We start from the raw sequence: 24,069 nt of genomic DNA on the forward strand, positions 1-24,069 counted from the left end.
TTAGCTTCCACCTGGTGAGAGAAAGAGCGAATCACGTCAGCCAAACTTTTGCAGTAATCCAACACCATATCATCTGTAATATTCACTAGTGCATTTGCAGGTACCGCCGGTAACCTCATTGGTCTGCCCATGAGGATTTCATGGGGGGACAGTCCCGTTTTCTTATCTGGCGTGTTTCTCATAGACATCAGTACTAGAGGTAATGCATCTGGCCACTTCATGTTTGTTGCTGCACACATTTTTGCTATTCTTGATTTTAAGGTACCATTCATCTGTTCAACTAGTCCTGATGCTTCAGGGCGATAGCTACAGTGCAACTTCTGCTCAATGTTGAGTGCGGCACACAGAAGTTGAATTACCTCATTGGCGAAGTGTCTTCCCCTATCTGATTCTATAGAAACCGGAAACCCGAACCTTGGTATTAACTCTCTGAGTAGTAGTTTTGCAACTGTAAGACTGTCATTCCTACTTGTGGGATATGCCTCAATCCAATGACTGAAAACACACACAATCACCAACACGTACTTCAATCCTCCACAAACAGGCATTTCAATGAAATCCATTTGCATTTTGTTAAATGGACCTCCAGCTCTCCCAATGTGGCTCAAAGTTACCACTGTTCCTTTTCCAGCGTTCATCTGTTGACAGATGACGCACCTGTGACAAGTAATTTCTGCGGCATGTCTGAATTTTGGATTGAACCAATCAATTTTAAAGGATCTGATCATGGCATCTCTTCCTAAATGTGCTTGCCCATGGTACAATCGGGCAAATTGTGACAGAAGACTATTTGGCAGAACCAATTTTCCTTCCTCTGAAACCCACATATCATCTGCTCTTTGTACACACTGCATTTTCTGCCAGGAACGTTTTTCTTCTTTGCTAGCACGGCTTTGTAATGTCTTTAATTCATCTAAGGTATCAACCACTCGTAATGCTAGGCTTAAGGTCGTGTCGTTCTCAGGTTGTGGTAACAATTCCCACTGCTCTTTAAATGATATACAGTTTAATGCACAAAATCTTGCAACTTGGTCTGCATAACCATTCCCCATTGACACAAAGTCTTGTGATCTGGTGTGAGCACTGCACTTCACCACGGCAATTTCAAGAGGCAACTGAATCGCATGTAACAAATCTCTTATTTGTTCTCCATTTTTCACTGGTGAACCAGAGGATGTCATGAAACCCCTCTGTGACCAGAGTTGGCCAAAATCATGTACAATCCCAAATCCATATCTGCTGTCAGTATAGATTGTGACTTTCAAATTCACAGCAGCGTGGCAGGCTTTTGTAAGAGCTATTAATTCTGCCACCTGTGCAGAAAACACTTTCTCGAGCCAGGAGGCCTCGATTATGCCAGATATGGTACATACTGCGTAACCAGCTCTCAATGTTCCTGTTGAATCTCTTAAACAGGACCCATCAACGAACATAATGCAATCGTTTTCTTTTAACTGGGTATCCTGTATGTCTGGGCGAGGTTCTGCTCATAGCTCAGTCACTTCAAGACAATCATGCTCAAATTCTTCCCCATCTTTGATTTCTGTATTCTCATTGGGAAGTAGAGTTGCCGGGTTCAGCACAGTGCATCTTTTTAATGTAACATTTGGTGACCCCAGAATAATCGTCTCATATTTGGTAAGTCGTGCATTTGTCATGTGTTGCGTCTTAGTTCGTGTCAACAGAATTTCGACAGAATGTGGAACCAATACTGTCAAAGGGTATCCCATGACTATGCCCTCACATTGTGAAAGGCTTTGACCAACTGCTGCGACTGCTCGCAAACAACCCGGTAAGGCTGCTGCGACAAGGTTCAAAGTAGCTGAAAAATATGCTACAGGGCGATTTGCATCTCCGTGGACCTGTGTTAAAACAGACAAAGAACAAGCATCACGTTTATGACAGAACAACAGAAAAGGTTTCTCATAATCAGGCATTCCTAATGCTGGAGCCCTGCACATGCACTCCTTCAGCTCCAAAAATGTCTCAAGCTCTTCTTTTGTCAAAGTGATTGTGTATGGTTCATCCTTGACCTCTTTACCTGTCAATTTTATTAAGGGTTTTGAAATGATCGAGTAATTGGGTATCCACTGGCGACAGTAACCCACCATTCCCAGAAACATCCTGACATCTCTCTTTGTTGTTGGGGGATTCATTTGTAAAACAGCTGTTATTCTCTCTTTTGATATTCTTCGGGACCCTTTCTCAATCAGATGCCCTAAATATTTCACTTCTTTTTGACAGTATTGCAACTTCTTAGGTGACACCTTGTGTCCATTCTTTCCCAAATGATTCAACAATGCAATGGTATCATATTTACAGCTGTCTCTGGTTTTAGATGCAATCAACAAATCATCAATGTACTGCACAAGAGTCGAATTGAAAGGCAGCACAAGAGGTTCCAAATCCTTCTTCAATATCTGATTGAAGATGGATGGTGACTCAGAAAACCCCTGAGGAATTCTGCACCAACTGTACACCTTATCCAGGAATTTGAAACTGAACAAAAATTGGCTATCTTCGTGAAGAGGTATTGAGAAAAATGCTTGTGATAGGTCTACTACAGTAAACCATTCAGCATCACAAGGAACCTGGAACATTATTACCGCTGAGTTAGGTACCACAGGGCAGCATTTTATCACAATTTCGTTTATTTTTCTCAAATCCTGCACAATTCGAACCTTTCCACAGGGCTTCTTTAAACCCATAATAGGAGAGTTACACGGACTGCTCAGAACTTCTTTCAAAACTCCCTGTCTGAGGAAATCTGCAATTATCTGTGTCACTTCAATAAGGACATCCTGAGTCATATGGTATTGTGGCACTTGTGGGAACACTGCATTTTGCTTTATCTGCACCTTGACTGGCCCTACTCCCTTGATTAATCCAACCTCTTTTCCAGTCAAATCCCACACTTTCTCTGTTACAGATCCTTGTAGATCAGCAGGTAGATCGATCAAGGTAAACACTGGGAATAGAGTAATTAGAGGGTAATCTTCATTCGTCTCTCCTCCTTCTTCTATGAATTGACCCTCATCATCACTGTTTGTCTGTACTTCTATTCCATCATTGGAACAGGTAATCGAACATTTGGTCTTACATAATAAGTCTCTTCCTAGTAAGGACACTGGGCTTGAGTCGCACACAACGAATCTATGCAGGCCTTGGAAATTTCCAATCTCAACCTGCACTGGGTCAGTAATTGGATTAGTCAGGTACTGGTTAGCCACACCGACCACTCGTATGGTGCGCCCTGAAAGAGGTAATCTCGGTACTTCTGCACTGCGAACTGTAGAGCGTGTAGCTCCTGTGTCGACTAAAAATGAAACCTTATAGCCCATTACTTTTCCCTCTACATATGGGCCTCTCTGATCCACCTCTAAAGACGCTGCTAGCCGGCACTCTTCACTGTCTGAGCTGTCATCTGAGCAATCCCCATTCATGTCACTTTCACCTCTTAATGGGAATTGTTGTACAGTGTTGTTTTGGTTTGTTACCTGGCCTGTGACCTGCTGAGGAAGCGTCACCTGTTGCTGTCCCATCGGAGCTAGGGGTAACTGCATTTGCTGTCTAGGCACCATAGGGATCTGCTGTTGTATTGGTTGTACTGACACTGTTTGGAAACGCGGCATTTGCATTTGCTGCATGGGTTGTACCCCTGGCATTTGCACCAAATTATTCTGAAAATTCGGGTTCTGGTGTCTCATTCTTGGACCTCGTGAATTTTGTAGTGTACCGGCATTAATACTCTGCTGAACTGTACCATCCTGCACCATATTCGGACAATCCCGTTTCCAATGCCCCATGCCCCCGCACGCATGACATGGTGACATCTTCTTTATTGCCTGACCGTCATTTTGAATAACAACATTATTCATATCAGAATTACGGTTCACAAAACCTCGACCTCTGCCTCTCGGCTGTGCCTGAAACACACCATTCATTTGCGGTTGATGCTGTATCATTTGCTGAACACCATTTCCCTGTATTCCAGCTTGTGCAGCTCTTATCTGCATCACCATCACTTTCTCCTTCAACTTTTTCTGCTTCAACTCAATTTCATCACTACAGTATTTCGCATACTGTAACACTTCATCAATCGGTTTAGCTTGCCAACAAATCAAATGATTTTTAATCATCTGGCTGACCTCCGGTCTCAGCCCTTCGACGAACCTAAACACAAGATGGTTCATGTCCTTCGGTTCGATTGTCTCAGTACCACTGTAATGTTTGAATGCTTTCAACAATCTCTCATAATACGCATGTATTGACTCTTTAACCTCTTGAGAAGTCTGGTCGATTTTCTGCCAATCGGTCACCTTCGGCGACACCTTTTGTTTCAAAAACTCAATTATTTTATGATAATATTTCATCACCTCTTCAGAAGGTGCTCCAGTCACCTTATCCCTTGCTGGCTCCTTCGTGGGCCAATATACCCCTCTCTTGCACTTGAGCCACAAATCTGGCGGAACAATGATCTCAAATAAAGTATTCAAGTCTTCCCAAAGACACTTCGCAAGCTTCACGAATCTATCCGTCTGTTGATACCACTCGATCGGTTTTTCTCTTAACCTAGGATAATCATTCGTAAAGGACAAAATGTCTCCCCTAGACCAAGGCACATGCACTAAGACACCACCAGCTGTTTCTCTCATAGGTAGGATTTTCACCGTGTCTAAATTGGGTGTGGTTGTTACTTCATTAGACCCTGGGCTATCTCTTTTTCCCTTATCTCTTTTCTTTGCCCACCGGCCTTCCCATTTCTCTAGTGCTCCCCAAATTTGTGCACTTTGCAACAACTCTTTCAAGTGTGCCTTCATGCCTGCAGATCTCATGTGTTCAAAATCTTTAGTGTCAAAATCTAATCTGTAGCTTCTTTTCAGATGTTTCGTGTTTCCAATATCAACCTTTTATTTGTCTGCCAAATTCGTTAATCTCTGGTGTACTTTACCTACCTCTTTGGTAATCTTAGGGCATAAGTACCTCAATTCTGCCTCAGTGTATGATTCCAACCTATTCACTCCCATTGTTCCTTCCACCAACTCAGCAGCTTCTGCTCCTAGTCGTACAAGATTCAGATATTCATCTTGTTTTTCCTTTTCAGGTTCAATTGTGGTCACTGTAGTCTTTTGTGAAGTACAAGTTTTCTCTAACCACTCATTTAACTGTTGTACTGTAAAACCTTGCAGTGAAATGTTCCCTGCATGTATCATTGGAGTGTGGGAGGTATTCGTACTCATAGTTTGGGGAGTCAAGACTCCCAACCCTGCTTGCCGCATTGCTTCAAGAGGTGCCCCTATTGGACTAAGGTCCATTAAGGGTCTCGGTTGCTCGCATACCTGTCCTCCCTGGGCCATTATTTGTGGAGTTCTAATAGGCCCTCCTCTTATCGCTTCATGAGTCATAACTCCCTGTTCGTATGTCCTTGTTTTCTCCTGTGCATATAACGGCACTGGGGGACCGACAGTAATAGGTAGCGATATAGCGGCAGGTGTCTGACCTGGTCCCAAGCTTCTTGGAGCTTCAACACCATAAGTCTGCTCTAATGTACCCGGTACAGGTTCTATCAGGGGACCCGCTACGGGGTTATACCCAGGTATCAGCTGTGGCGGTTGTGACACTAGCTTTGGAGTTGACTCAATCTGTATTAACCTTGGCTTTGTATATATCGGGTCCGGCGGCACCACCAAGTTCGTAGTAGTCTCGAGTACTGGGACATCAGGGTAAATTCTTTTTATCTGCGGTGGAGGCTGCAGCTGTATTGGCGAGTCTGGTGCAGTGGGTACACTGACACCATTCTGTATCAAGGCTGTATCGCTAGTCTGTACCGTATCAGTAACTCCCTTTTCCTTCGTCTGGTTCCCAGGATTCAAACTAGTACTTGGAGCACTGTCGTTCACCGCATACGGTGGCGGACGATCATGTAACAATCTATCCATAAACGCCTCATCATCTGAATCATCCTCTTCTTCCCAGGATCTTTTGTTCTCTTTAATTTTGCCTGAATCTTTGTCGGTTTTGCAAGAAGCTTTCTTTCCCTGTGTCTCTTCTCCCTGTGTTATTGCCGGAAACAGCTTTAACCCATCTACTATTCCTCGTCTCCACATTTTATTCTCATTGTCCCATCTAGCCTCTGCATAGGATTTTTCTGCCCTTGTCAATCTTCTGTGAAACCTTTCTTGCCTATGTTTAAGAGCCATCAGGTCCCAAATCGCCAAAGCCTCGTATTGTGCCGGTCTCGGAGGTGGTTTCTGCGTACTTAACATCCACCTCAAATTTTCTAACACTTTTGGATTGAATGTCCCATGTTCTGGAAACGCTAGACACCCCTCTTTCTCTGTTAATTTGCGCCATTGTTTTATCCATAAACAAAGTGCAACACCCTTTTCCTCCATAACTGTATAAGCTGGAGTACCCTCAGGTGGTGTAGGTTCCCCATCGGTTGCAACAATATATACATCTCCTTTCAAAGCGCTTTTGAATGCCTTAACAAAATTCATTTTTGCAATTCTTTTATTTCGTATTTAATCAGAAAACGGCTTAGTTCCCAGGACACTCTTCACCTACCCTTTTCTCAACCTATTGCCTCTCACGGATGGCAGCCAATCCGTGCGCGACCCCTCTCAGCATCTGACCTATCTCAGCGCGGCACCACTGACGTCACACTCACACACACTGCAGCTGACAAAGTCTTGCGGCTTGTCCACACCTCACTAACTCTTTACAACTCATACAAACTAATGCGAATTATTGCAAGCACTTAAAATGACAACACAAATCTGCCGGTTTACTACAGGAAGGGTAACACATTCGCTTCAGAACTTTACAGAGATTTCACTTGAAGCCTCTGCCGCTACTTTCTCCTCCTCAGTTCCCACATACGCAAGCAGAATTCGACCTGCAAATCCTACTCTCGACTTGTCAATGACTCCTTCTAGTGCACTTTAGAACTTGTCAAATCTCCATCGAAGGTTTCACACATGCATTATAACTCGAAACTTGACTTGTCAACCATGCCCGATTGACCTATTAAACCGCACAGATTACAACATAAACCACATTTACCATCATACTCCGGAGTCTTAGACCTCAATAGGTCCGTATACAACAACCAACCACGTGGATAATTTTGAGCAATAAGCGCTGCATTCACATGAAGTACGCCGACTTCCCTACTCTCATACTGTGGAGTACGCCCACTCCTTCTAAACAACACTTAATTTGGCCTAGACACACGCAAAGTTTCACAACCACCTGCAAGATGCATAAGATTTAATAAGCGCAAAGACCCTAACCACACATACTATGGCGCCGAGAACATTCCCAACTCATTTAGGCAGGCTCCGAGATCCCGGGAAAGCCATGGCGAACCTAGCAACTCATCATCTCTCCAAATTGCATTATCACAGAAAAACAAATTAAACAATGAAACTCCGTCCTAGGGCCCCCAAGGGCCAAACCGTCGCTCTGCTACCAGAACTGATAACGCGTCCGTCTATGTTAATTTTATACACATCAGGACTCGTTTTAGGCCGATGAATCTTTGGACCCAGTGGTGAGACACCATAAGACGAGATAACTGATCAATATATCAATTAATATGTCAATAACATTGTCAACAGTAAACACCAAAATATATCTTACTTTAGTCATTAATAAACATTCGGCGCAATCATGACCTTTCAGTCACGAATAACCACACCTTAATGGAGTTTTAGTGAATTTTATTCCCTATTGATTACAATCTAATAAAATTGCATTAATCTCGAAACCAAGAAGCAAATAAACATAATCACAAGGCGACAACTATGATAAGCTTTCAATACTGCAAAGATCAGGAACATAAGATAATCATGCGAATAAGAACAGATCGCGATACATAATACCTTCTAAAGGTCTTAGTTCAGCATAGCACTACGTCAGTCAAATTAGTTTCGTCAGTCGTAGTGAATACCTCATCTATCCTCAAATTAGCATTAGCATGTTGGGCTTCATGCAAAACAATTTAGAACATCAATTTGGAAACTTCTAACTAAGGTCTCTAATCAAAACATACAGCAGTTGGTACCTAGAAAGAAAAGGCAAATAAATGTATTTCCATTAGCAATAATTGTAATTACCCTCCTCAGAATAGGTCAGCATACAGGATCAGTCTTCGTCTTCAGGACATCAGTTAGATCACCGTCGGTCTGTCTAAGTTAAAGGCAAGGGACACTCTCCTCATAAGGAGGAAAGTGTAATGGGGCTGTCTATGGGCAAGGATGGTTTTGTCTAAGTCTCAAATCACCAAATAGAGTGACAGAGTTTCTGGATGCAATCGATATCATTCCCTACCTAATGCCCTTTGTCTCCTGTGTCATGGGTTTTTATCCCTTTTTCGTAATACATTCCCCCAAAATTCTATTGGTCAGTCACTACACCCCACTATCGGTAACCTATCAAATTATACATTAAGTAATGCATTTGTCATTTCACGATATATCTCTGAATCCTAATTGGTCTTCATAATTGACGTTTTTCGTAGGTGGCACATCCGGGGTAACTTTATTTCCTTGGCACACGTCAGGTCAAAAGTTCTCTTCTCCACGCCTTATCGTCCTTGGAAGTGTCCATAATTGTTTCGAAGTTTCATAATTTATACTAAAAACTGCTAGCATGCGGATGGGAGAATTTAGCATTGTTGCAAATAAGTAAGGAAAAGAACAATCGCTGGGTCATGGTCTTTTGCAAGTCAGCACACTGGAGAAACAGAAAAATACGCTTTAATATGAGAGTTACACAGCTAGTTCTTGACTCACGCTAACTTAGGATATACGGGTTCTAATGAATGCAGTTTTATACGTGTTAATGTGCTCAGTTAGGCATACTATAAACGATTATTTCTTACAGTCGACATTAGTTTACACATATGAACAATTCTCCACGTTTATGAATACGTTTCAATGAATATTATTATTAATGCAGCATTGTTAAACATAGGCATTTCATGTCTATAATATGTAATACTTAAACTACGCTCTCTCATGGCCGCAAGTCTGAACTTTCAAGGGGGGTTCCCCGAGGGGCAGAAGGTGCGTGAAGTCATCCTCTGGGGCAGGCTGCTCCGGAACGCTATCTCACTCGACTGTGGTGCTGGCCAAGCAGACGTGGCATCCCAGGAATCATGACGGCGGGCGGGCTCAGATCGCAGTGGATCTCTGGAGGCATGTGCCAGGTCTCGCAGAAAGACAGAGCAGCTTCATGCACACTGTCTGGTTGGTTCCCCTTATAGCAGGGGTGGATGAAGGGGTCCCTGCTATCCACATTGGGTTGCGATTGAGTGCCCTAGAACTGCAGTGGAGAGCAGCTCCTTGAGCCTGCATGCTAGTTCATGCTCGGCCTGGCCACACCCTCATAGTTTTGATTTTTAACGTGTTCATTTAGGGTTCAAAATCCCAGCTTGGAAACTGCTTTTGGCAGAAGGGTTAGGTGTTATACATCACATGGAGCCACTTGTCATCTATTTTTAAAATGTTTACAAGTCATCTAGCCCATCTCAAGCACTGCTTGTTTCTAATGTAAAACCAAACATACTGGGATAAAACCAAATATGATATTTGCCTATTACAGGCTTTTCCCGGCACAGCTCAGATCAGAATGGATCCTGATGCAATTCTTATTGTCGGGACCAGTTAAAAAAGAGGATGTGGGTACATTACTCTCAAAATGATTCGCAGGTGCTAAGATACTAACTAACATTTACACCCTAAACACAGGTCCAGAATCCTTTTTAACACAAGCCATTACTGAGGTTTTGCAGACGCAAGATAATAAGATACTGATCAAGGGAGACTTCATCCTAGTTAGGAATAATGTATTAGACAGATGCAGGCAAAGGTATAGGAACACGGGGCCCTCTATGACAAAGCATTTGAATGGGTGGATGACGTGTGTTTATGGACGTTTGAAGAAATCAGTATCCTACTCACACAGACTAGACTCATTACTCAGTCAAACAAAACGTAGGCATGCCTAGACAACTTCCTGGGGTCCTCGGTACTGATGGAACACAGATATACACCCTGTTTCACTGTCAGATCACATGCACATCTCTGTCAACGTATACTTTCTGAACATGCCTAAACCGCCAGGTCCAGGGACAGTAAGAGACAGTGCTTAATTTGAACCAGTGGTTTCCGGTGCTCGGCACAGGCACAGGCACTTAATTGTCAACTCCAGCACTTGTGACAGTCTGCCACATGGTGGTACTGTTTGTCTGCTCTTGAGTTGAACACAACAATAGTTGTTCATTCATCGTATATGCAATCAAATGAATGAATACCTCCTGCCCATGCCATTCTTGTAGCTTTGGGGGCCTGGAATAACCTGAACTGTCACACATGTAGGAATATAATGGTTAGTAGTTCGGCTGGTACTGTCATTGGTAGCACTGGCAGGAGCAATGGATTGTGCAGCTGCAGTGGCCTCCTGAAGAGGGCCAGGGCACTTGTTTTTTTCATACAAATTAAGCACTGGTACGAGATGCCTTGCTATGAGACAAGCAACATAAACAGCAGTTCAAAGGCCATTCCCAAATTCCTAGAGAAGAATGATTGGAGAAATGATACCCATAGTGCTCTATGGGATACGTTAAAAACAGTAATTCATGGGCAGCTGATTGCAATAGCAGCAGATGGAAACAGGGTACGTAAAGAGAGAAAAATAGAACTAGAGCAGGCAGTAGCAGAACTTGAAACAATACATAAATATACAAGGGCCCCCCAAATCTGGCGAACTTTAGCATCTGTCCAAGCACAACTTCACCTCCTCCATCAAGGGAGAGCAGAAGACTCCTTGATAAGGCTGGAACATAAATATTACATAGACTTAAATAAAACCAGAACGTTACTAGTGCAAAACATAAAGTCCAAATATAACAAAGGCATGAACACTACCTAACAGATGCCACGGGCAATAAAATAAAGGGTGGGGAAAATGTTGCAGTGACATTCAGGGACTTCTTCACATCCCTCTACTCCACTCAAGAAGTGAACTAGAAGGATATATATATCCCCCGATTTCTCCAGGATAAACTTACCTGAGCTGACGGAGTCTCAAGTAGAAGGCTTGGAGGAACCTATCCAAAGCTAAGTTATCTCCATTATAGCTAGGTTAAAACCCAACAAGGGTCCAGGGAAGGATAGTTATTCACCACTCTTCTAGAAAATCTTTTGTCATAGTTTTGCTCCCCTCCTCACCAACACCCCCTTATTCAAGGTATCTGATTTGGAGGGGAGACACATAAACACACCAACTTTCAGTGATGCTCCAGTGGGGCTGTACACTACACCGTATTTATACACGCAGCACTTTGCGTGGAAGGGGCGTGTAATGGGTGTTGCTGTGGGCGTGCCACAGCAACACTCATTGCATTTTGACGCTGCCCCAGATCTATGAGGTTTCGTAAACCTGAGACAGCGCCAAAATCTAACGCCACCGCAGGGGTAGCATTAGAGTGGCACAACGAGGAGAAATGCTTTCATTTCTACTCGTTTTTTGCCCTTTATATGTGTGCTGCATTTTGGCACCAGTGGCCTCTGTGTCAAGCCTGGGGGCAGTATCGTATGGGTGGGGGCAGTGGCAATTGGCTGTGACGTAAAAGGGTTTGTCCTCATTGACCCTGTTGCTCCCTCTGGTTCCATAATCCATGTTGCTGGATTGTTCTTTGTTTATCCCTCCATCTTATCCTTTGTTCATTCCTCCATCTTGTCCTTTGTTTGGCCCTCCATCTTGTCCTTTGTTTGTCCCTCCATATTGCCCTTTGTTTATTACCCCATCGTGGATCAATAAACAGTTCATCATCACTCAAAACTGTCATTTCAATGCCAAGAAACTAGTGTGGTATTTAACGCTGGTTTGTGGGTGGGGCTACGGATGTTATCTACCACAGGCAGTGATGCCTTGGCCATTGAGCAACGTTCAACAGTGGTGTGGTAGTTATTCTGGGCTGAGGAATAATGTCTGAGAGGCAAGGACAGGTCCTCATTGTGTTAGGATAGATTTTTATCAAAGAGATGGGTCACTTGTCACTTTGTCACTATTGCACAGGTTTCTTACTGGCAAAATGTGCTTTTATCATAGGAATGATTTTAATACATGCGGTAATAGCTTTTTGCATAACGTGTTGTACTCATGCAACAGTGTGTGGGAGATAGTGTTGCATTGCAGCGCATCCACTTTGCAGTGTAGTTACAGAGTTCATGAAAAAAAGACCTTCCCTTCCACCTCATAACAACTGTTATAGCTCTTTTAGGCCGATGATCAGCACCCTTTACTCACAAATGTGAATTTAGAATATCACTTCCATAATAAATCTGGGCCATGTACAGGGTTTGTCTTGCAATTCCCTTGCCTCATAGTTCACTGATGGTTCATATTTAAAACTACCACTTTTAGAAAGTATATCTCAGTGCAGTGCTATAATGTGACGTATTAATGTCAAAGCTTCCACATCTTAAAATCAATACACTTTTTTAGAATTTTTAAGAATCTTCATCATATATTACATGATGCTGGTTGTAAGATTTACATCACAAATTTTTTCAAGACTCGGCTCGTGCACGGGCTCGAAGAGCCAAGCCAGACCCTTGGCTCGGCTCTCCTTGTTAACTTCTTGGCTCTCCCACCTCTAGATCTTGTTATCTTCCCTCCATGGATGTCATTTAGGGGTTTCCCTGGGTCACAGCTGTGACCCCTGCCTTGCCCCTCGCGACGCCTGGCACTCCCTTTGCAACTCCTGGCCTCAGAATTGGCAAAAACAATCCGAAGAACACAGGGGCAGCTCCTTCTAGCAGACGCTGGTTGGAGCTCCATTCTCCTTGTTTTCTGTCAGTGTTCTTTTATACTAATAGTGAACAATATATTATTCACTATCAGTGTAATACCGAATGGAGTACAATAAGTTGGAATATGACCCTCATTGGCATCTGAGGTAAGTAAACATACTTTTAAATGTATGGAGTGTGTGCTTGCGGGTGAGAGTCAGTTTATTTGGGAGAGTACGTGTATGTGTGAATGTGTAAAAGTGTGTGTGTGTGTAAGCATGTATATGAGCAATGGTAAAGTAAAATGGGTGATGTCACCAGGGGTGTAGCTCTGGGGGGATATGTTACACCCCTCCTAACAAATGTACCTTGTGATAAATGGTTGGGAGCAGGTGCTTTGAGTCGGGTATGGTCGGGAATTTTACACATACAGAAAATGCACGCACTCTCTCTCTCAATCTGTTTGGGAATACTTCAAAAATGTTGGTTATTTCACAAAAGAATGTGCTTTCTCTCGCTTAGTGCCAATGCCAATCTGCATTCCTCTCCCTTTCCGCTGCCCCTATGCCCTTTGTGTGCACAAGCTTGTTGTATAATGCAGCAGTTCCCAACCTGGGGTCCATGGCCTGGGCCGGCAGAAAGGCTCTTCCACAGCTGGGCCCTCTGACAGAAAATTATGTTTTTATATTTATTACTTCCTTTGTGCAGCAGCTTTAAAAGCACTGCAAAGCCATCCTTCCAGCAAAAATAAAAGCGTCAAGATAACCCTGGTGATTAATGTACCTGCCAGAGAGAAATGGAAGTCTTGTCTAGTGGCAGTTTTTACTCATCTAAGGTAGCACAGGGGGTTAATATGCCTCCTGCAAAGAACGTGTATCATACAAAACAACAGTATTTTATGTGCATAGCACAGTGGGTTGTTAGAGAGATTCTTTTGTGGCTGAGCAGTTCATAACTTACAATCTTAATATAGTACAGTGAGCTGCAAACTGCCATCTAAAAGCTGCATGCACACTGCATGGCACAAACTAGAAAGTTATGTTTTTTTCCCGCAGTCTTTCATTTTCCTTATGCTGCTAAAAAAGGTTAGCGTGCATAGAAATACATTCTTATTATTAAAGTCAACGCTAATCACCATGTTGTGTTCTGAATCCTGAGTCTTTGCTTCTCCAGATCAAGAACGCTTAGAAAATGCCTACCAGTCAGGGGCAAACGTGTTTTTAAAAAAATGTTATTAATTCCCCCTCCTGCGCCAACTGCCCCCCAGGAATCCCTGCGAGCCGCGACTGCTACCAGTGTGGATGACGTGTGAATCCTACACCTTGCAGGCCCTGTAAAGTGCTCCAACACCCTACACTGTTATGAGAGGTGCTATAAAACAAATTAATTACATGTGAAAGATAAGTTATGGAGAAGAGAGAGGCCCTTAAAGTTTTACTTCCTTTCCCCACCATATGTTTATGTTAAAAAGTTTTCTCAGATCTTACATGCCTAAAAAATAAAAAGAGAAAATTGCATGGGAAATGTAGAATCTGACCTGAGGATTCAGCTGTCCTAAATAAAACCAAACATTGAAAAGTTAGTCGCCGAGATTCAGCGCCAACATTCCCATTAAACATTTTCGATTTTTGCACATTTTTCCAGTATAAAATTATGATATCTTTAGTAATTTGAGTATTTGTTTGGTGTGTACCTGTTTGGGTATCTTTTGCGAATTACACTTTCAATGTTTGAAATTTAAATCGTACAAATTGCTTGGGGGTCCCCAGCTTCCAGTAATGATTCATTGGGAATCCTCAGGAGTCAACAGTTTGGGAACCACTGGTATAATGTATTTCAACATTATGGCCCTCATTATGAACACGGCAGTAAACACTGCACCGCTGGCGGGAACAACCGCCAACAGACATGCGGTCCGAACCACCAAATAATGAACCAACTGAAACACAGGCATCCTGAAAACCACTCACCGCCAGCAGAGGCTTGCCAACAACGACGGCAGAGCCCGCCCACAGGCCGACGGAAAGGCCCTACCTTCCCATCAAATAATGAAGCACTAGACCGCCGTCAGTTCCGGGGCGGGAACCACCGCCACGCAAAGCCAGACGGAAATTAACCAAATAAAAGGAAACACTCACCGGAGGCTCACACAACACACAAAGCAGACATGGAGAGAGAGTTGCAGATCATGCCAGCCCTGCTCCTTGCCATATACCTCCACGACCGAAACCGCCAATGAACATGACGGCGGTAAGTACCCCAACCTACTAAACAAGGAAGAAAGGGCACAGTTGCATACCCACGCAACGCTCCACAACCCTTCACAGCTGCACAAGCCATACACCCCACAGCAAGAGGTACTTACCCGACACAAGGCAAATCCAACCTGGCCAAATTACATACATGTGCCCAACACCCCCAAACAATGAAATGAGAGACCACGGATCCAGAGTGTGCCTCAAACAACACAGGCCACACATTAACCTTTATTCTGCTCACTGAGTAACAGAAGTGCATAGAAGGCCAATGGCCAGTCCATAGTAAAGGAAGTCTGATGGGCCACAATGGCCCCAACTTGACTCCCACAAGTGCAACGGTACTCACCTCATAGGGGCAACAGTGGGGCATCCAGGCATCTCAGGGAACAGGGGCCAGGGGTGGTGGGGGTGGGGATTTACGACTGGGAGGGGGGGGCCTAGATTTCTGTTTGGAAGGTGGAGGGGGCTTAGGTTTTGTCACAGTAGCTGGTGGAGCGGACTTGGCCTGGGGTGCTGCAGATGTTCCTGGGCCAGCACAGGATCTCTTCCTCACAGGGGAGGTAGCACGGGAATGGGAAGGGCAGACAGGGGCGGGCTGTGACAGGGGAGGAGTGGACAGGGCAAGGAGGTGAGCACGTTTAGGGACGAGACGGGAAGGGCCAGTGGGTTCCAATAGGTCAACACTGGATAGGAAAAGTTTCTTAGGTGCAATAGGGGTGGACCTGGAGGAATGCGTGGGAGTGGAGGAATAGGGAGTGGTTGTGACAGGTGTAGGTGTGCTTGACGTGGGTGCAGGTGTCTGGGCAGTATGCTGAGGTGTTGTGGATGTGTGGTGGGTGGGTGTTTTGGTGCGTTTGAGTGTCCCTCCCTTGGACTGCTGTGCAGCCTTCAAGCACCCATCCAGGTCCGGGTACGTCACCGCCAGGATGCATTGCATAAGGGGGGTCAGTGCCAGACAGGCACCCCTTCCTCATTGGGAGGACTTGCCCAGCTGGGCCTCACAGATCTTCCGTGCCCAGCGCTGCAGGTCCTCCCACTTCTTCCTGCAGTGGGTGCTCCGCCGGTTGTAGACCCCCAGGGTCCGCACCTCCTTGGCGATGGCAAACCAAAGTCCCCTCTTCTGGTGGGCGCTTACCTATAAGGGACACACATAAAAGTAACACTGAGGTCAGACAATGGCCAATCATATACAGGTCACTATACGTCTACTATGGGATGGACATTTAAAACAGCTTAACAGCACACACACACTGCATATCAGGAACCCTGGCCCACACAGTGTCACAAGTGCACACATGTATGCAGCCAACAACCACCATTACGCACATCCATGCACCCCAATCCTCCTACTCACCTGTACCTCTGGCCAACAGCAGAGCTTGGTGTACAGGGGCAGGACCCCGTCCACGAGCTTCTCCAATTCCTCGTTGGTGAATGCCGGGGCCCTTTCCCCTGCAACATGTGCCATTTCCATGACCAGAGGCAGGACACAGCAATACACTCAGTGGAGTACCTGCATGCACGAGATCAGGGAGTCACGTGAAGTTGAGGTGACGAGTTCGCATACGCACCGTGGCGGTGTGCACCGTCACCGCCGGCGGCGATCATGATACGCTAACAATGCCCATTGACGACCATGTTAACCAATGAATTTTACGGTATTACATCAACCGCCAGCGGTATGAGGTCACTTCCACCACAACACTTCTGGATTACAGGGGGCAGACATTTTGGCCTTAACTACGCAGTTGTAAAACCCTCTTCAGCACAATGCAGGCCCTATAGTCCCCTAAACACCATAGGCATGAAACAATATACATTACCTAACCAGACCAGTCCTGATATTACATTGTGGTCATGTTGCTGTAATGTCACACACTAAGCATTTGTGTCGTCGACAATCATGCCAGCAGTGCTGAATGAGAAACAATGTCTGCAGATGTATGTGTGTTCCTCGCACGTTTTTTCAACTCCTACTAGGTACAGACCCTTGTGGTGAGGGAGGGCCCCATCGGTGTACAGACAACTTGTTGATTTGCGGACCATAGTGGAGTGTCACATCATTATCAATTACAGACTCACTCGTTCTACTATTGATGAACTTTGTGCATTGCTGGATCCAGCATTGAGACCGGCTAATCGTAATCAGCATGCCATCCCTACTGAAGTGCAGGTGCTCTCTGCACTCCATTTCCTGGCCAAGGGCTAATTTCAAGCGACAGTGGGCATGGGTGCAGGTTTCTCACAGCCAATGTTTAGCATTATACTGTCCAGATTCCTGAATGCATTTGTACAACACCTGCAGTCCTATGTGAGGTTTCCCCAAAGTGCTGACCTCGCTGCCATCAAGTCGGGCTTCTATGCCTTTGCCAACATACCCCATGTGATAGGTGCCATCGATGGCACCCACATAGCTATCATCCCCCCAAGAGTCAGTGAACAGGAGTACAGAAACAGGAAGAACTTTTATTCCATGAACATTCAATTGGTGTGTACTGCAGACCAGTACATCTCACATGTGAATGCCATGTTCCCTGGATCAGTCCATGATTCCTTTGTGCTGAGGAACAGTAGTGTGCCACACAAGATGGAACAAGTACAAGAGGACAGATGATGGATCATAGATAGGTGTTTCTGACACTTATTGGCACATAGCAGACAGCCAGACTGTCTGCCTCTGAGGGTTGTCAATGACAGTCCTGTTTTGCACCATTTTCTAGGTGATTCTGGCTACCCCAACTTGCGTTGGCTCCTGACACCAGTGAGGAATCCTGGAAAAGGAGGGTGATAGAGCGCACAATAGGTCTCCTGAAGGCTAGATTTCATTGCCTACATATCTCTGGCAGTTCCCTGGCCTATGGGCCTGGAAAGGTGTGTGGAATAGTGGTGGCCTGCTGCATGCTGCACAAGGTGGCTGTGAGAAATTCTATCCCCCTCTTGGAGGAGGCGGGTGCTGTATATCCAGACCAGCTTCTTCAGAGAGGGGATGAGAGTGATAGTGATGATGAGGATGGGGAAGATATAAATTCCAGGACCCAACTGATACAACTCTACTTCCAGTAACTCTGTGGGACAATTGGATGAGATTGCTGTCTGTGCAGAGTACTGTCAGTGTGCCTCGTCATCTAGGGGGGGTGTTGGGTCAATACTCATTGCCACTGTGACCAGGTCTGTATAGGACAGGCTACATTATAGTATAATAGTTCAACACATCTGTAGGCACAACAACATATAATGCGTGTGGTGCATTTCCTGCTACTCAGATAATAATATATGAGTTATCATACAGTTGCATCCATACTTCACTTTGTTTCTACATAATGACAGGGGACATTGTAACAGGTGAACTGGTGTTTTATTTGGTGCAGGGGCTAAATCGTGCAGCTTACAGTGATGGGAGTGGGCTACTGGTAGTTGTACAATATGGCAACATGGTCGCAGCATTTGTTGCAGTACTGGTAGGTCCATCTATGTTTACAGGAGTTTGTTGTAGTTTTCACACGGTTTGGACATTGATTCAGTGGGACACGTGGAGGACAGTTCTTGTCTGAGTCACTTCTTTAAGGGGCCCTTGGTCTTGGCAGGTGTTCCAGTGCCATATCTGGGCCAGAGGGTCCGTTTAGGTGCCTGGTGTTGGTCTGTACGGGTTGAGATGGATGTCCCCTGTGTGTCCTGAGAGGGTGGTACATGTGCAGTTGCTGCTGATGCTGTTGTTGTCTGGTCTGTAGCCTGGCCTGTAGTAGGGGTATTCCTGGTCTGTGTGGGCCTCAAGCTGTGTTGGGACAAGGTGCAGCAGCGCACCTGCTATGCTGGCCATTGTGGCATTGTGCAGTTTCCACTGCTCCATGGCCTCTTGGTGGTGTGCTAGCTGCATCCTTTGACTCTGCTAGAGGGTGGATACTATCTGGGCCAATCTGTCCTGGGTATGGTGATATGCTCCCAGGACCTCAGAGATCACGTCCTGGGCTGCAGCATCCATCCTGTGGCCTCCCCCTCGGGCCACTGATGCCCTCCCACTGGGACTAGCCCCCTGTGCCTGTATCCCCTGCACAGGTCTGGTGGTACCACTTGTACTGGGGACATCATCTTCCTGTCTGTTGGTGGGGGTGACTGTAGCCTCTGTCCATGTGTTCCACCAGTCTGTGGCCTGGATACACAGGTGTGGGGACGGTTGCCCTGGGCTGATGTTGTTGCCTAGGTGGTAGGGGTGTCAGTGGTATCCTGGGTGGGGCTGCTGGATGGTGACAGTCCAGGACTGTGTGAGGGGCCAGGGTGATCGTCAATGTCCAGGGTTCCATCCCCAGTGTCCTGGGAGGTGCCGCTGTCTCCCTGTGGGGCACCGCTACTCCTTGTCCTGTCTGTCAGGGTGGCATGGGTGGTGGTTCCTGCTGGGGGGAATGGACGTGTCTGTTACAATTGCATGATTGGATGGGGTGCACAGAACTGGGCAGTTTTGTGCAGATTTTCACACTTTAGGGCCACGCAGGATGCTTTCGTGAGGTTAGGATTGCTTTTTGCTTATGATGTGGAGGTGCATTGTGGGTGCTGTAGGCCATTGTGATTCCTTGCAGGGGTGAGTGGCTCTGCACAGGGGGAGGGACGAGGGCCTGTTGGTGGGTTTGTGGGCATGCAGGAGGACTGGATGTAGTGATTGTGGCCTGGGTGGGGTTGTGGTCCTGGTGGTAGTTGGAGGGATGAGGTGGTGCATGCATTCCAGTTGTGATGGATATGGGGTAATTGTAGATGACTTACACGAGTCCATTCCTCCAGTGAGTTCAGTGAGTCCCTCAGGGTGCAGGATGGCCAGTACCTTTTCCTCCCAGTCAGTGTAGTTGGGTGGTGTTGGTGGAGGTCCTCCCCCAGTCTTCTGGACTGCAATGTGGTGCCTGGATGCCATGGACCTGACCTTCCCACGCAGGTCGTTCCATCTCTTGCGGATGTTGTCCCTGGTGAGTGGATGGTGTCCCACTGCATTGATCTTGTTGACTATTGTATCCCATAGCTCCATCTTCCTGGCGATGGGTGTGTGCTGGACCTGTGCCCCAAATAATTGTGGCTCCACCTTCAGGATCTCATCCACCATGGTACTTAGCTCCCTTTCTGTGAAGCGTGGGTGTTTGGGGGTGCCATTGTGAGTGTTGTGAATGGTGTCTCCTTCTGGGGTTCTCTGTATTAGTTGGCCTAATTTCGTTGCAAAGGATTGTGGGGTGTGTCTGTGTTTTATAGTGTTGTGGATGTGTGTCAGATGTGTGGGTTTCAAACTTGCCAATGTATGTGTTGGACTTTTTTGCTTATGAGGGGACATCCCCAATCTTTTTGCCTCCTGCCTCCTATTTTTTCTGACCTGTTGCTGTTGGTTTTTGAACTCTGAGCACTTTACCACTGCTAACCAGTGCTAAAGTGCATATGCTCTCTGTGTAAATTGTATTGTTGATTGGTTTATCCATGATTGGCATATTTGATTTACTAGTGAGTCCCTAGTAAAGCGCACTGGAGGTGCCAGGGCCTGTAAATCAAATACTACTAGTGGGCCTGCAGCACTGGTTGTGCCACCCACATGAATAACTCTGTAATCATGTTTCAGACCTGCCTTTGCAGTGTCTGTGTGTGCAGTTTTAACTGTAAATTCGACTTGGCAAGTGTACCCACTTGCCAAGCCTAAGCCTTCCCTTTTCTTACATGTAAGACACCCCTAAGGTAGGTCCCAAGGGCGGGGTGCAGTGTATGGTTAAGTTATGACATATAGTAATGTGTTTTATATGTCCTGACAGTGAAATATTGCTAAATTAGTTTTTCACTGTTGCAAGGCCTGTCCCTCTCATAGGTTAACATGGGGGCTACCTTTAAATCTGATTAAAGTGTAGATTCCCTTTGAGAGCGGATGGACATGTGGCGTTTGGTGCCTCTGAGCTCACAATTTAAAAATACATCTTTTAGTAAAGTTGATTTTAAGATTGTGTGTTTGAAAATGCCACTTTTAGAAAGTGATTATTTTCTTGCTTATACCATTTCTTTGACTCTGCCTGTTTGTGGATTCCCTGTCTGGGTCAGTTTGACAGTTGGGCTGGTTGCACCTCACACTAGACAGTGACACAAAAGGAGCTGGGGTGTAGTCTGCATTTCCTGATGGGCCATATGTGCTAGGAGGGAGGGGAGGAGTGGTCACTCACACCTGAAAGGGCTGTACATGTCCTCACACAGTGCAGTCTCCGACCCCCTGGTGAGTGTCGGTGGCCTGGCCTGGGCAAGGCAGCATTTCACATTCAAAAGAGACTTTACTTTGAAGTAGGCCTACTTCAAAGGAGAAATTGGGTATAAGAAGGGCACCCAAAACCACAGCCTTTAGATCACTTCTGGGCATCAAGAGGAACGTCTGGCCTGGCGAAGAGCTGAAGAGCTGAGGAAGAAGAGCTGCCCTGCCTGTGTCTGTGCTTTATGGAGCTATCCTGCAGTTGCTGCTTCTGCCAGAGTAAGAGGGCAAAGACTGGACTTTGTGTGCCTTCCATCTTGTGAAGAAATCTCCAAGGGCTTGATTTAGAGCTTGCCTCCTGTTGTTTGAAGTCTCAGGGACAGCAAAGACTTCTCTCTGCCAGCACCTGGAGTCTCTGGAGAGACTCCTGCTCTGACAAGTGGTGCCCTATCCAGTCCCTGGGCCCTTGAAAGGAAAGCTGGTGGAAATCCAAGGAAATCGACTTTGGGCGACTTCGGACCGACGTTGCTGCTGAATCCGGTGACGCCGCCTGCAATCGACTCTGGAACGCGACGATCTTCGCAGGCCCGACGCCGCTGCAGCACCGCTGATTCCGCGACTCCGTGGAAGTCACCGCACCACATCGTGACCAACGCCGCTCGAAGTGCGCGGATTCAACATTTCGCACAGACGCCGCGATCCCCGACTTCACGCATCAACTTGTTTTCACTCTTCACCAAAGGTACTGTACTTGGGGGTCCACGCAACTCCGTGTCCAGCGCCGTTGGTGTCGGCTTCTTGGGAACGACTCCGTCACGATACCGTGTTAACACCTCATCGAAGCATTTTGTGTTTCTAAGCGCCATTTTTTAGATTAATCTTTAAAAATTCATAATTTGACTTGTGTATGTTGGATTTTTGTTGTTTTGGTCTTGTTTTGTTTAGATAAATATGTCCTATTCTTCTAAACTGGTTGTAAAGAAATGGCTCCCTGTTGCAGTTACCCCCCACTTTTTGCCTGATACTGATGCTGACTCGACTGAGAAGTGTGCTGGGACCCTGCTAACCAGGCCCCAGCACCAGTGTTCTTTCACCTAAAATGTACCATTGTCTCCACAATTGGCACAACCCTGGCACCCAGGTCAGTCCCTTGTAACTGGTACCCCTGGTACCAAGGGCCCTGATGCCAGGGAAGGTCTCTAAGGGCTGCAGCATGTCTTATGCCACCCTAGGGACCCCTCACTCAGCACAGACACACTGCTTGCCAGCTTGTGTGTGCTGGTGGGGAGAAAATGACTATGTCGACATGGCACTCCCCTCAGGGTGCCATGCCAACCTCACACTGCCTGTAGCATAGGTAAGTCACCCCTCTAGCAGGCCTTACAGCCCTAAGGCAGGGTGCACTATACCACAGGTGAGGGCATAGGTGCATGAGCACTATGCTCCTACAGTCTTCAAGCAAAACCTTAGACATTGTAAGTGCAGGGTAGCCATAAGAGTACATGGGCTGGGAGTCTGTCAAAAACGAACTCCACAGCTCCATAATGGCTACACTGAATACTGGGAAGTTTAGTATCAAACTTCTCAGAATAATAAACCCACACTGATGCCAGTGTTGGATTTATTAAAAAATGCACACAGAGGGCATCTTAGAGATACCCCCTGTATTTTACCCAATTGTTCAGTGCAGGACTGACTGGTCTGTGCCAGCCTGCTGCTGAGAGACGAGTTTCTGACCCCATGCGGTGAGAGCCTTTGTGCTCTCTGAGGACAGAAACAAAGCCTGCTCTGGGTGGAGGTGCTTCACACCTCCCCCCTGCAGGAACTGTAACACCTAGCAGTGAGCTTCAAAGGCTCAAGCTTTGTGTTACAATGCCCCAGGGCACTCCAGCTAGTGGAGATGCCTGCCCCCTGGACACAGCCCCCACTTTTGGCAGCAAGTCCAGGAGAGATAATGAGAAAAACAAGGAGGAGTCACTGGCCAGTCAGGACAGCCCCTAAGGTGTCCTGAGCTGAGGTGACTCTGACTTTTAGAAATCCTCCATCTTGTAGAAGGAGGATTCCCCCAATAGGGATAGGAATGTGACCCCCCTCCCCTTGGGAGGAGGCACAAAGAGGGTGTACCCACCCTCAGGGCTAGTAGCCATTGGCTACTAACCCCCCAGACCAAAACACGCCCTTAAATTTAGTATTTAAGGGCTCCCCTGAACCTAAGAATGCAGATTCCTGCAACTTACCGAAGAAGAAGACTGCTGAGCTGAAAACCCCTGCAGAAGAAGAAAGAAGACAACAACTGCTTTGGCCCCAGTCCTACCGGCCTGTCTCCTGCCTTCTTAAGAAACCTGCTCCAGCGACGCTTTCTCAAGGACCAGCGACCTCTGAATCCTCAGAGGACTGCCCTGCTTCAAGAGGAACAAGAAACTCCAGAGGACAGCGGACCTGCTCCAAAAAGACTGCAACTTTGTTACAGAGGAGCAGATTTAAAGACCCCTGCAATCCCCGCAAGAAGCGCGAGACTTGCAACACTGCACCCGGCGACCCCGACTCGACTGGTGGAGAACCAACACCTCAGGGAGGACCCTCCGGCGACTCCGAGACTATGAGTAACCAAAGTTGTCCCCCCTGAGCCCCCACAGCGACGCCTGCAGAGGGAATCCCCAGGCTCCCCCTGACCGCGACTGCCTGACTCTAAAATCCCGACGGCTGGAAAAGACCCTGCACCCGCAGCCCCCAGCACCTGAAGGATCGGAACTTCAGTGCAGGAGTGACCCCCAGGAGGCCCTCTCCCTTGCCCAGGTGGTGGCTACCCCGAGGAGCC

This window comes from Pleurodeles waltl, chromosome 5, assembly GCF_031143425.1.
Source record: "Pleurodeles waltl isolate 20211129_DDA chromosome 5, aPleWal1.hap1.20221129, whole genome shotgun sequence".
Lineage (NCBI taxonomy): Eukaryota > Metazoa > Chordata > Amphibia > Caudata > Salamandridae > Pleurodeles > Pleurodeles waltl.